Raw genomic sequence first — 14367 nt, 5'->3', positions numbered from 1 at the left:
CAGGGGACCTAAAACTGTCATCGTTAAGTGAAGCAAGGTCCCAAACATCGTTATGCAAAAATCCCCCATAGGAAACATTGTTAGGTGAGGCGGCAAAATTTCCAGCAAAGGCCATCGTTATGTGAATTCATTGTTGAGCGAGGCACTCATTAAGCGAGGCACCACTGTATTCACTTTGGAAGTTGCTACAGCTGTGGATCACATAGATTCTTCCATAGGCTCTGCTATTCCTGAAGATTTACATGATAATGAATGGTAGGTTCGTAACTGCTCTGCAATTGCCTCTAAAGAACATTCAGTAAAGTGCTACTTAAACTGTTGTTTTTCTTCTATTTTTTTAAATTTCAAGGTTACATCTGTCTGTCCTGAAGTAGTTTCTTATCAAGCAGTTCATTAATGTTAGACTTCAATTTCAGAATCACATTCCACATGTCCAGGGTTATGATTCTTATACAGTGGTGCCTCGCAAGATGAATGCCTCGCAAGACGAAAAACTCGCAAGATGAATGGTTTTGGCAATGGGGTTGATGACTCACAAGACGAATGTTCCTATGGCCATGCTTTGTAAGACAAATGTTTTCCGTTTTTATTCCTGCCTCATGTTTGCTGATTTTTAAATGTTTTTCTATGATGTTTAAACAGTTAGTTTTTTTATTGAAATTTTTGAAATCATCTGCACAATATGTATGGCTTCAAAGAGCACTTAATAAACCCTTTGTAAACCAAATTTGACATTGTTCTGACTTTTTTTGCCCATAGGAACACATTAATTAGATTTCAATGCATTCCTATGGGAAAACGCATTTTGCAAGACGAATTTTTCGCAAGACGACATTAATCCCTGAACGAATTAAATTCTTCTTGCGAGGGACCACTGTACTTTTAACCATGTAATATTTTTAATACAAAATTCAAATTGTGACAATTCTCCCCTCCCTGGCAGAAGAGTCTTGTTTGTAGGTTTTGTCTCTCAGCTCAAGAGTCCAATTTCGCAATATTGACACCACAGACAAATGCCCCTTTTGATCTGCTTTGTCAAGTGTGAGTTCAACCAAGAGATTTCTCTAAAGTGTACTTTGCCTCTCAGTAGACTAAACCAGTGAGGGTTCTGTGGTAACCCCCCAAATACACACACATATATACACACATGAAGTTTGATTGCAAATCTTAGCCAGTCTCACAAGGAATGAACTGTGTGTTGTACTGGGCATGTCCTTTAGAATATAGCTCAAGTTCAGAATGTACTATTTTGTCCAAGCCTTATTGGCTACAGATCCATTTGGAATTTGCTGTTCGGTGTTGCTCCCCTAGTAGCGTTGAGTTTTACTTGTCACATACAGCCTTCCTTCTGCTGTCTGCTCAAAGTCAATATTTGACACTATTTGGCTGAAACCCAATGCACATACAAGCATGGTTAATCTCCCAGATTTCAGTGAGATAATTTTACCTACTTCCTCACTGGTTTGAGGCCAAAATAGGTACTTTTCAATGAATCAGAAAAAAAGCAGGCATTCGTACAAGCAATTTGCTTTCCTTCAGTTTGCTAAGATCTCTGCTACCTAAATCTCTGATTTACTTTATCTTCTCCACCAATAAATGGGACGGTATTACAGGCATACAATGCATACAACACATCATAGAAATTGCACTACAAACATATTTTACTTCTCCTAAAGCCTGCAAAGAGTTTATTTCATACAGAAAATGCCAACAACAGCAACATTAGTTGTTGTCATATGATTTAATCTTCACAGAAACATACAAAGACAGGTGACTATTTCTGTTTACTCTGTGTGTGTGTGTGTGTGTGTGTGTGTGTGTGTGTGCACGTGGACATGCATGCATACATGCACACACAGATACACATACATAATAGACATACCTTTTTGCAGTTATTACCTTTATTATTCCAAAATCACTCAGTATTTTACAGACAGACACCTTTACCTCTCTCTACCTCTCTATCTCTATCTCTCTCAAACGCAGATGGAGACAGAGAGAGAGAGAAAGTTAGCAGTAATATCAGAAGTAACACTAAGATGGCCAAATTTAGCTCACAAGTGTGACCTCAATGAAATTTGAACCCAGGGCTTCCATGGTACAAAGGATAGAGAGAAGTCCCCCTGCCCTGGTAACTTGGTGCATCCATCTTATTTTAATACTAATTATTCAGTGGGCTGACTATACAGTCAAAATACGTTAGACTGAAATAAATCATATTCTTAGCACATATTTCACACACTGGATCAAGTCTTGCAAAGAATTTCTTTTATTATTTATAACATCACGTGATGCCTTCCTGCTAAAAATGAGGAAAGAGGTAAAAGAAATGCAGAGAAATGAAACAATCTGATATTCCCTAATGATATTTAAAAATAGAAAATTTTGCTACTGCTACATGCCGCGTGTTCCATCTTTTGAGATTTAATGGCTCTCTTGTGGTTTAATGGTGAATTACTTTCAGTAATTGATTATTAAAATTTAAAATTGCTAACCATCTTCATTATTAGACAAGCGAACATGTTATCCTTGTAATTAAAAAAAATGCTTGAGATTTGCTTTCATCCTGTTGACAGACTGAGCAGACAGGCTCTGTGCTCTAGTGTGAGGGTTGCAAGCTGGCTTTTTTTTTTGTTTGACAAAAATAACCAGCACATTATTTTATGATAAAAATGCAGAACATCCACAGAGGCTCAGCAGAGAATAATGAACAAAGATAAAATAATAAGAGAAATCACAATGCCTCAGAAGCTAATTAAAGTCTTCAGGCCCAAATATTGCCTTGCACTCATTTACACGATTAGTGTGCACATAACTACTTTCCTGTTATAAAATGGACTTTGGGTTGCATCAGGAGCTTTCTCTTTCAGGCCAAAAAGAACTGGTGGAGCACATGGATGGCCTTGAGAAGCATCTCCAGGGAGGCCTGGGAAAGATGCTGACTTCACATCTCTGACAGCTTCTGCCAACCAGCATGGAGAGTGTTGAACCACATGAGCCAGAGGCCGAAGACAACTTCCTAGAGTCTAAACCTCACATGTCTGCTCCGTGCAGCCTGTCTCCAGTCACACAAGGGACCCTTGCCATCTTCCTCACCTCTGCCGTCAACCCACAGCCCACTCATCCAGCCACCCCCAAAATCTGTTCCAGAAGGTCTCCTTCAACCTGTCGTGTGGGTTTAGGGAGCAATGGGGAATCAGCTATGAAGCCATTCCATCAGTAGACAAAAACAATGGGATTTTAGCTTGTATCACCCCCCCCCCTTTTTTAAATTGGGATCGTTCTTTTTCCTGTTGTTATTTTAGTCTCTGGTGAATCATGATCCATTGTTTTGTCTCTCTTAGAGGACTATGCCTGGCTGGGAAGATCAAGGAGTTGGGTCCCTAGCTGTGGAGCCAGAAATAGGGAGTTTGATTCCCCACGGTGACTTCTGAGGAATAAGCCAACCTGTGTAGCCTTGGGCAAGCTACACAATCCAAAGGCACACCGAGAAAAAGGATTGCTAGACCACTTCTGAGTACTCTGTTCCTAGAAAACCCAGGGAAAGATAATCAAAAGTCTGAATCAACTTGACAGCACACAATTATTATTATTGTTATTATTGAGATTCAAGGGGCTCGTAGATGTTTGCATTGGTCCCCAGGTTTATAGGAGTAAAAGAAAATGACTGAATTTTGGGTACTGGTGTGAGAAGAATGCACTTTAACATATAGCTACACATCTAATTTACCTGTATTTAAATAAATGCATAAAGTTGTCAGGGGGAAAAAATCCATTGATTCAAAATATGGTGCTGGAAGAGAGCTTTACTGATACCATGAACTACCAGAAAGACAAGTGGGTTCTCTATTAAATCAAGCTTCAACCTTCCCTAGATGTTTAAACTGACCAAACTGATAACTATTCCATGTTGAACATAGCATGAAAAGATAAGTCTCTTTGGAAAAAACAATAGTGCTAGAAAAAGTAGAAGGTAGTAGAAGAGAAGGAACACTAAGCATGAGATGGATAGACTTAATAAAGGAAACTGCAGGTTGCAAGGGTCATTAATGGGGTCATTAATTTATAGGGTTGCTATAAGTTAGAAGCAGCTTGACAGCATGTAACAATAACAATACACACACACACACACGGAAGCAAAATCCTAGCAAACTGTTTTCACCCGTTACCTCCGTTGGACATGTTGTAAAGTATGCTGAGTCTCTTAATTCCTCTTAAACAGAAAGTTTTCATGAAGCTAGAATGTCTTTGATATCTGGAGCAAGGTATCTTTACCAATTGAATACAACAGGCTTTTAAAAAAAGTTTAATCTTAAGAGTGAAACTCAGCATTTTAATAATATAAACATACATACAGTATATCACATACATACTGTATATCACAGAAGTGAGTACACCCCCTCACATTTCATAAATGTTTTAGTATATCTTTTCATGTGACAACACTGAAGAAATGACACCTGGCTACAATGTAAAGCAATGAGTATACAGCCTGTATAACAATGTAAATATGCTGTCCCCTCAAAATAACGCAACACACAGCCATTAATGTCTAAATTGCTGGCAACAAAAGTAATTACATCCCTAAGTGACAATTGGGCCCAAATAGCTGTTTCCCCACAAAACAAAGGAAATGAGATAGTAAACTTGGACAGTATTGGCTGCCTTGAAATAAATTAAATGAATCTGAAATTCTGACATTCTCATCTATTTCAACAGAGACTTGACTGGCCTAATATTTTTAAAGGTGCATATAATTTCACCCTGCATCTTAAGATACGTTCTGGGAAAAAGCTGGTTCTTAAATGGTTTAAGATTTACATCCAGAGCAAACCTAGCTGTTTTCAAACAGGTACAAGATTGCACTCTGTAATCTAGGATGAGCTACACAAGAGGTTGGTTGTCACGAATAAATGTTTCAAATATAAAAGGGGTGGCCTGCTATTTATGCTTTTATATGCTATTTTGGTCTCTCTGTAAAAATAAAGTGTGTGGTGGGGGTGTTTTTGCATTGTTCCTGGTTAGTGTTCTTTTTTAATTGGCCTTCAGCTGAATTTTACAACTTCACTATGAATCTTGTGAAGTAACACTGATTTTAGCATTTGTGTTCCTCCAAACATGGAGAGAGGGAGGGGGACTAAGGCCAAAGTAGGCAAGGAAAGGATGGGTGGCTTGGGAACCAAGGCACAAATGGGCATGTTCTTCACAACTTAATGTGCTCACTGCGGACATCCTCTGGGTTAATAGTTGCATGCTTTCTGTTGCAAAAGGAAATTTGTAAAGGCTGTAAGTTGTACTTTTGATACTAAAATATTTTTTTTAATTCTTGGAATATGATCCAAGGTTATCTGAGCCATAGAAGCTGTACTATATCTGTATAATTATCTATTTATGTTTTTATATGCTATTATCTGTACCTTTAGAAGCTGGCTTTTATGGTACCTGTCTTTGGATTGGGGGGAGGGGCAGAGCTATTACTAACTGAACAAATCAGCCCTTTATCCAGATCCTGACAGGTTAACCAATGGCCCTTTTCCTTTATAAGTGTGAAACATACATTCCTATTGATTACTACTGCCCATATGCTCCAAAGTCCAGAATCAGCGCACTACTGGTACAGCTGTCACCTGCAACAAGGACATAATAATGGTTCTTTTGAAAACATCAGAACAACTGGAATTATTTTTATTGGCCTACTCTTTATTGTTCTTTTTTCCTCCGCCCACCCCATCTATTGGGCAACATTTGGTCATTGCTTTAATTCTTCTTCTTCCCCTTCTCCTTATTCTATCAAGTCCATTCTATGGTGACCCATATTTTGGGGGCCTAATAATGCCCTTTGAGCTATACTGAGAGGATTTCAAATTCTTACTTTTTTAGCTGAATCCACACCCCACGAAATGTAATGCAAATGTTACATGCAAAGAGTAACACAATCACCTATTTGAAAAATAAATAAATAAACCCAACATTTCTTTTGAGAGGATTTTGCAAATAGTTACCTAACGACTTGCTTTTAAAAAGCAATTTCCCCGGGCTTTGTGTGTGCTTAAGTGGGGTCCTAGTTTTCTTTCGTGTCATGGGGAAACCGCACTTAAAACATTATCTCTGTAAAATCCAGAATCAGGTGAGCTGCCCTAACCCTACCCTCAAATCCCATAATTTACTGATTTAATTAAGGACAGTGTGCACAGCATCTGTTAACAATGGCAGTGTGTCAAAAATCAACAGTCGTAACTGGGCTGTGGTGTTTCTTTGTGGACTTAAAAGGGGACTTAGCTGCGCTGTGATAGAAAACAATGTTGTGTATCACAGTGTAATTACAAAACTCACCACATTTCCAGCTCCTCTTCAACTTGAGCAAAAGTTGGATTTTTCCTCTCATCTCCCTTCCTCTCTAGAGTCTAGTAATGTTATTTCCTGAATCTTTTTGTGTCAGCATGGATAGAAGCTATCTCTGTACAATGGAAATGGCAGATTGTGAATAATTAATATCAGGCATCAAGGCACTGACATGTCATTCACTGGTAACACCATGGGACGGAATGCCAATAATACTTTCTAAATATGCCATAGAGGGAATTCCCAGATCCTTAACAGAGGATGCCTTGATACATAATGCATAAGGAAGCGTCCACCTCCTCCTGCAGCAAGTGTGCCAATACGAGAAAAGGTAACCGCATTAGCTGGGTGGCATCAGCTCCGAGAAAGAAACAACCCTGTTCAGCTTCACACACACACACACACACACACACACACACACACACACACACACACACAGAGAGAGAGAGAGAGAGAGAGAGAGAGAGAGAGAGGCTGACATGTAGATTAGGATGTAGAAGCTAAATGTCAAACTTGTGTTGAAGATGCTATGTATTGTCAAACAGCTAAAACATCGTTTTGATTCACGCTGCCTAAGTATCTTTCATTTATTCCAAATGTTTATATACCACCTTTCAGAGGCAAAGCCTTCCCTTGAAGGCTCATATAGGCAATCGAAACACAAAGTACCACAAAACCCATTCAGTTATAATTAATTACAAAACTCAAAACAGCAATTTCCAGAGAATATACAGCCTGGCATAGCTATTGAGATACAGCAGGCCCCAAAACAAAATAAAAACAGCAGATGTTTGAAGAGTTTTAAACACCAGCAGCTGCGCAGAAAATGAGACTAAAATGAAAAGGGGGGTTAAGGCAATTTGTAAAGCTTGTAAAAAGAGGGCCTTGTGTGTATGATGTTGGAAGGGGTTCCACACACATATTCGCACCCCCCAAAAAAACACATCCTGCCACTACCAGCTGTTTGAACCCTACAGTGTAACAGTTGGAAACAAAATAATAAATTGATCAACAAAAGACTAACAAAGGAATAAACTGATTAATAACTTGGATCCAGCAGAGAAATCTGCTCATAGAACATTGTGGGTGGGTGGGTGTGGCTAATCTCTTCCATAGGTGCCATAAATTGATGTATAGGGATATGATCTGCCACCTAGAGTCTACTATTCAGTACTACGCTCAATCAAGGGTGGTTGAGTTAATGAGCCCCTGGCATCCCCTTCTTCCACTTGGAGCTTTTTATCCTCGCTAGAGAGCTGTTGGCTACTGTCCTTCCCGTTGCCATTGGTCCTATATAGAAATGGAACCGCAATACTCTTACTGAAGTACAATAAAATGTGCGAGAACTTGAATGCTAACTTTAGAGGACTTTAAGCAAACAATTCTGCCTTTTTTTATTTTGGGGGAAAAAATTAAAGTCAAATAATGGTCTAATAACTAACCCCATTCCACACAAACATATTCTCACCAAAAAGCTAGCAACAGCTGCCCTTGTCGTTGTTCCACAATTTGAATGAGAAAGCCTTATTTATTTGGATAAAGATGTTTAATTTATCTAAAATCTCAACGTTGCATGTTAGATAGAGGCTTACCTTAGTTTGCTTCCATCACTACTTTTTTCATACAGGAGATGAGTCTATGAATAATTTTCAGCTTTATGGTCAAAGGGTAGGATAGTGACACCACCAGAATTTTTGTTTCATTAAGTCCGGCTTGGTTCAAGTGATTATGCTTTTATCTTACTGTCCCAGCTGCTGTCTTGCATTTATGGGCTGAAATCCTGTTAGCACCACTGCATCCCCTAAGACTGATGGTGTCATCAGCTACTGCGGGAATCAAAATTTTCTGATCTCCCTGCCCCCAAAGTGCCCTGGCTCTTGGGGAATTTGTTTCATGGTGGGAAAGGCATTGGAAGACTGGCAATGTGGGGAGTCCATCATTTCCAATTTTTTTTTAAAAAAATCACCATTTCTGGGATGACTTTACCAGCAATTTTCAACAGTTAAAGACTTCCTTTTGGTCCCACAGCACAGAGCAGCTTCCCTGCACCTGAAGAGGATTCCACAGGATCCTCGGGACCTTTGAAGAAGGAACTCGATTTTTTTGTTTGTTTGTTTCCAAAAAATTGGTATCGATGATTATACTTATATGGTGTATCCTGCAAAACAGATTTCAGCCACTGATTTGGATCCTGGACCTAATGTCTGCTGATGGAAGGGTTCCATTGCTAGAAGGTATATCCACCAGATTTCCAGGAACTTCATTCCCCCCTTCAGCTAGAGATACTGTTTTGTGGAGACAAGGAAGGGCATGAAATCTAGGTGGCCTAATTAGCATATTATGTCATTTTACATATAATGCTATTTAAATGCATTATTCAGATTTTATGTATTATGAAAATGGCACACTTTAACTGTCAATATTGTTTTTCTACCAATATGATTCAACACCATTTGTATAGTAAACACAGATCTAAGAGGGCCAGTGTCACAATGGTGAGTATACTGGACTTGAAACACGAAGACCCGAGTTCAAATTCCTGACTTGTCACAAAGGTTCCCTGGTGACCATGAACCTATCACTGCCACACAGCCAACTTTAACTTACAGAGTTGTTCTGGAAATAAATGGGGAGTAGGGAGAATCTTTTCCCAGTTGATATAAATGATAAGGACATTTGGACACACATAAAGGTTTCTGATGATAGTCTCATTGCATCAGGGCCGTCTTTTGCCATCACTTCTTTTTACTGATTCAGAACCACTATAGATCTATGCAAACACCCCCAGGGAACATCCATAAGAGGCTCATTTCCATCTGATTTGCCAGGAAAAATATATATGGAGGGAAATGAGGACAAACAGTAGAAACTACTGAGAAAAAAACAGTGTGATTTCATTCATGGATACAAATTAATTGCTAATTTTTGCCACAAGGACTGTGTTTAGAGCAGTTTGTTCAAGGATTTAAAGCAAAATTATTAGGTTTAAATTTGTTGCTCCATTTTCAAGGATGAAACCCTAGTCAAATAAAAATATTTTTAATTGATTAACTGATTAATAGATTAACGAGTTCAGTCCTAAGCAGAAGCTTCAAGCTGTTTTACAATATTTTCATCCAACAATAATGTCTCCACTCAATACATAAGCCAAATACATAGACAAAAGTACAGTGCAATGTGCTTTCTTTCTTAAACACCCATTATGTTGCTTTGAGCAGAGAATTGCCTCAATGAGATGCCACTGCCCTGCATCAGATAGTCATCCCCATGACATCAGAAACTGAAGATGCTCACAGACTACCCTCTGATAATTATAATCAGCATCTATATTTTGCTATATCCTTTTTGCTATATCTTTTTTTCTATTCTGTGCTCCCCATTCATTCCTATGGAAGAAAATACAAGTACTCCGTATTTTAGATGAGGGTTTAACACAGAACCATTTTTAAAAAAAATCACAGGAAAATGTTTCTGAGAAGTAATACCACCAGCATGGAAAAGTATCTCCGCTCCGGGTTAGAGAGTTTCTGATAATGAGTGCAAACTAGACATATTTATACCCTCCAAAAGGTACGTGTGTGCATTTTCTGAATTTGGCATCCTGCAGTCAGCTGAGCATAGTCCATGACAGGTCTGCTATCATTAATTGGCATTCCTGGCATCTCTACTTTTATAAATAGTATTTAGTTAGTTACAGTCAATGCCGGGTTCTTATCTACCTCCCCGCTTCATCCTCCAGCATTCCTTTCTCACTATCCTCGGCAGGGATAGAAGCCCACTTACAGGGAAGCAGCTCTGAAGGCACTCAGTGTGGAAGAACTTTGACTACTAATAGCAGTTAGATTACAAAAGTTAGATGCACGTAATAATAGCAGTTCAAATGCGTATCATGGTCATGATTCTTTTGCACAACTTTACACTGGGCAAGTAGGATGAAGCCATCATCCCGCCATAGAGGTGATTAAATAATCTGAAAGCTTCCTCTTGTTCAGATTCTGAGGCTCCTCAGGCCTTCCTTTTGCCCTGTGGAAGCCTTAGGGATGGGAGGAAGCTTTTAATCGCCCCAAATCACCACCGGATCACTGCCATCAGGATGAGAACTGCTGAGCTCACTCGGGGCTCACTTCTGAGTAGCCATGCACTGGATTGTATTCTGAGTTTCTAAAACTTAACCAGCCTCGAATGACATGAAAATCTGCTATCCGAAACAGCAGCTGGTCCTATGGCACAGCTGGACTCTTGAAGAGCTCATCTAGACCAGGGTAAACCTAGATGGGCGGGGTATAAATCTAAATAAATAAATAAATGACACCTACATTCATCCTAGGATTCTATACCGAGTTTCGTCTGAGCAGACACATATCAATGTTCCTTCTCATTTTCATCTCCGCTGCATGGGAGCCTTGCCCGTCTGCACGCAGGGGGTGGGATTTCCTCCAAAACATGGAAGTAAACAGGCATCAACACTGGCTGCTACTGTGCGGCACCAATGGAGCTCCGCACGCGCGCATGTGCACCTTAGAGGGAACGTTGGTAGGGATGCATTTCTAGGGTCAAAAGAGAGAGTTTAATTAGCACCTCATTAGAAGCTGAGCTGTTTATTCTAGCATTAGCTTTCCTTGCCTCTACAGAAAAAGAAGAGTACAGAGAAAAGTACATTCATATTGGGCCATGCAGTGATACGGTATGAACAAAAGAGAAAGAGAAAATAAAGAGGAGAGTGATAAATTAAAAATAAAATCTTGCAGTACGGGTGATTGTATTTAGTTAGTACATTTTTATTACAAGTGAAGGGCTTTATATCTTCTGAACATGCCAGAAGGACTTTCCCTGAGCAACAATTATTAGCATATAAATATCTCACAATATCTTATAGATGTTTCCTCAGAAGTAAGCTCCCTGTGTGCATTGGAGCTTACTCTTTTGTAAGCATTCATCGGATCTGCCTCAGTATGAATTCCCATCTTCATTGAATGAACATACATTCAAATTGAAGCTATTTTAAATCAGGAATATTTGACAAGTTGAAAAGAAGAGAACATCAAAATCAGTCCAGCAACAGATTTTTATTTATTTATTTATTTATTTATTTATTTATTTATTTATTTATTTATTTATTTATTTATTTATTTATTTATTGCTATATACAGCAGGTATAAACAAAGTTAAAAAAAGGGCTCTTTGGTAACAATATTATAACAATAATCTAAAGATCCTTTATACAATTTGTCTAAAATAACAGATTTTTGGAATATTGTATAATAGAGGGGTGGATGCTGGCACTGGAATCCAAGGGCTAGGTGAGGGAATACATTAATAGGGTTAACAGTAACCTGAAAAAAGAGAGGTTGCTTTAAACAGCTCATTTGTAGAAGAAGAAAGTCAAAACCTTTCCTGGAAGTTAGAGCAGCAGTAATTAGTTTTATACCTACAGCAAAGTCCATTGAAGTTTCTCTTCCCAGTTTTTCATGAAAAGAAAGGAAAGGGGATTTTTTAAAAAAACAACTATCTTACAGGGCTTGATCCAGCAGCCTGGAAAGTCACTCTCGCAACCACCTCTCACATTCCAAGGGAGGCAGAATCAAGCACATCTGCAGTTTTCAGATGCCAAGTTCTGACACCATAACACGGATACATGGCAGGATGCCTTGATCTCTTCGAAACAAAGGGCCATCAATACATGAGTCCTTTCAGATTCCTACTTATATGAGTGGCTTGGATGTCTGTCCCACCACCACCACCACCACCACCTGATTTTCATTAAGTGGGAGGCATTGTTTGGCTTTTCTAAGTGAATGCCCAGTTTATACATTTTGTGAAAGGACATTTACCAAGACTTCCTCCTATACTGAGAGTTCATTGAAGAGTACCTCAATGAACTCTCGATTTAGGATGAAGGCTGACAGGAATTACATTGACCACTAGAGTCTTCCTAGAGTTCTCACATGCAAACTGGCAGGTCATTTCTCTGCCTCTCTGGGTGACTACACTGCAATGCCAAATTGGAAGGACTCAGCTTCGTTTCAATTTGCTTCAAAGCCTGCATTGTGTTTAAAATCAATCATGAGGGCTGTGGAACATTTTGGGAGTTCGGTGTTCTCACTGGATGCGTTCAATTCACATTTAACCACTCAGCCCCACTTCCCCCCCCCCTTCTTTCCTCTAGTCCCGCTTCTGGCTTTCCTCTTATGTTTTATTGTAAAGCAGCTTGGTTTTCAAATATATGCATTCCATGACATCATCTTTCATTTCGTCTTGTTTCCCTTTTTAAAAATATGTGTAGAGGTGATCCAGGGAACATCCCCCACACACATCCTTTCCTCTTGCTGATTATCCTATGATTCCTATATTTTTATTCGATTTCCTTTGAGTTTCACCTCCCTCTCTCTCCTTCTTCCTCTTCTTCCTGCCAATCCACTCCTGAACTCTGCTCCACTCCCTTTCACACACACACACTCAGATAGAAACACACCCATACACACTATCCACACATACACATATGAGTGCAGGGAAGCAAGCTGTCAGTCAGTCACTTTCCCACAGCCCCTTTCCACATGATAAAGGCAGCAAAAGCACTGAATGCTGTAGGGGCTTCTTTTCTCCCCCCCCCCCCAACAAACCTTTTTGCCCCCCTTCCCCCCCTCTCACACACATACACACTCCCTGCTCTCTTTTATTATCCCATCTCATGCTGCCTCTCTTTTCTCAGAGCCGGTGCTTCTCCTTTCACTCTTCCTCCCTCTACAGACACATCCCTCATTTTTACACATATACGCACAGAGAAAAGCCCATTCTAATCCTTCCAGCAATAAAAAGCCTAGAAGTCCCTCCAGGTGAGAAAGGAGGGAAAAAAAGTGATTTTCCAACAAAGAATGCTGGATGGATTCAAACCAGCATTTGCATCACGCAGGCAGCAAAAAATACTTTGAATTCACCCACTGCATAAGCGGAGCAAATCCTGAGGCATCTGATGGTGCAGTTGTGCTCTCTGTTGTAGTTTTGGTTTGGTTTTCAGGAGCAGACCCACACCCACTAGGTGCACAGGCGCCTATGTGTGGAGTTGCAGTTGTTACTTGAAGCAGTCAAACAGGGAGAGATGCATCCAGACCTGGCCCAAAATATTTTGCTTCCTGAGCCAGAGCAACAGAGAACACTCCTCGCTCAACATCTGTAAGCATCCTAGGAATGTCAAATTATTTGGGCACCCAAGGTTGTACATTTCATAAGTGCCTGTTCCTCTACCTTGAAGCAAACATGTGATGATAGTAAGTTAAAATGCCTATTTCCTGCCATTTCATGATGTGCCCACAATCGCCTCACTCTGCCTAACAGTAGGGCTAGCCCTGTATATTTATTCTGCCTTATGGAATAGCAAAGTGTTCAGCCTTCTGCATTGTTCAGAGGAATTCAAAGTGGAGGAGCAGACATGCTGGGAAAGTCCATACATAAAAACATCCTTCCAACTGGCTTTCTAGGCTGAGCAAGCTTCGAAAAGGTAGCCCATTGTTGCAGTCATAAAGAGACATGCTGTTGCATTTTTGTTTCCCTAGCAGCTCGCGTGGCGGGCACAATTAAAGAGCCACTTTCTTTAGCATGAGCTTCCCCTAGAGAAAGAATTTCTTCTATGTAAAAAAAAAGTTTTAATCTTTTTCTTGGTATAGTTTTCTGAGATTATTTTTAAAATAAAAAAATATGATTGTGTTGATTTAACAATCCTTCGCAGCCAAAATCCCCCCTTCATTGAAGCCTCCTCCACAACTATCTTGGGGGGGGGGTGTTGCATGATATTCGGACTTCATTAAAGTGAACCAGTCCTCTTAGTCCACTGTGCCAGTCTGCTATACAGAAGATCCGAAAACAAAGAAGAGCTTCAGAGAGTAGGTGCTGTTTTGGCTGGATGGGAGAAACACAACCATGATCTGTGCAATTGTTCGCGTGAGACACTGAACATAGGACAGCAAAACCAGTGACTTCCTGTCTTGCACACCTTCCTTTAACAGCATGTACATTAAGTATTAATGGGCG

The 14367-nt window shown here is 39.8% G+C and overlaps 1 long non-coding RNA gene across 1 annotated transcript in view; it reads right to left on the bottom strand.

The window, feature by feature from the left end:
* The window catches only part of LOC140701779 (uncharacterized), a 412945-nt gene extending 402302 nt beyond the window's left edge, over positions 1-10643 (bottom strand). The window contains exon 1 of the long non-coding RNA XR_012080771.2: positions 9828-10643. This is a non-coding gene — a long non-coding RNA (uncharacterized LOC140701779). The remainder of the gene's footprint in view (positions 1-9827) is intronic.
* Positions 10644-14367: the final 3724 nt, after the last annotated feature.

This window comes from Pogona vitticeps, chromosome 1 (genome assembly GCF_051106095.1).
Source record: "Pogona vitticeps strain Pit_001003342236 chromosome 1, PviZW2.1, whole genome shotgun sequence".
NCBI lineage: Eukaryota > Metazoa > Chordata > Lepidosauria > Squamata > Agamidae > Pogona > Pogona vitticeps.
The sequence above is the reverse complement of the archived record's forward strand: the minus strand, read 5'-3'. Positions and strand labels throughout refer to the sequence as shown.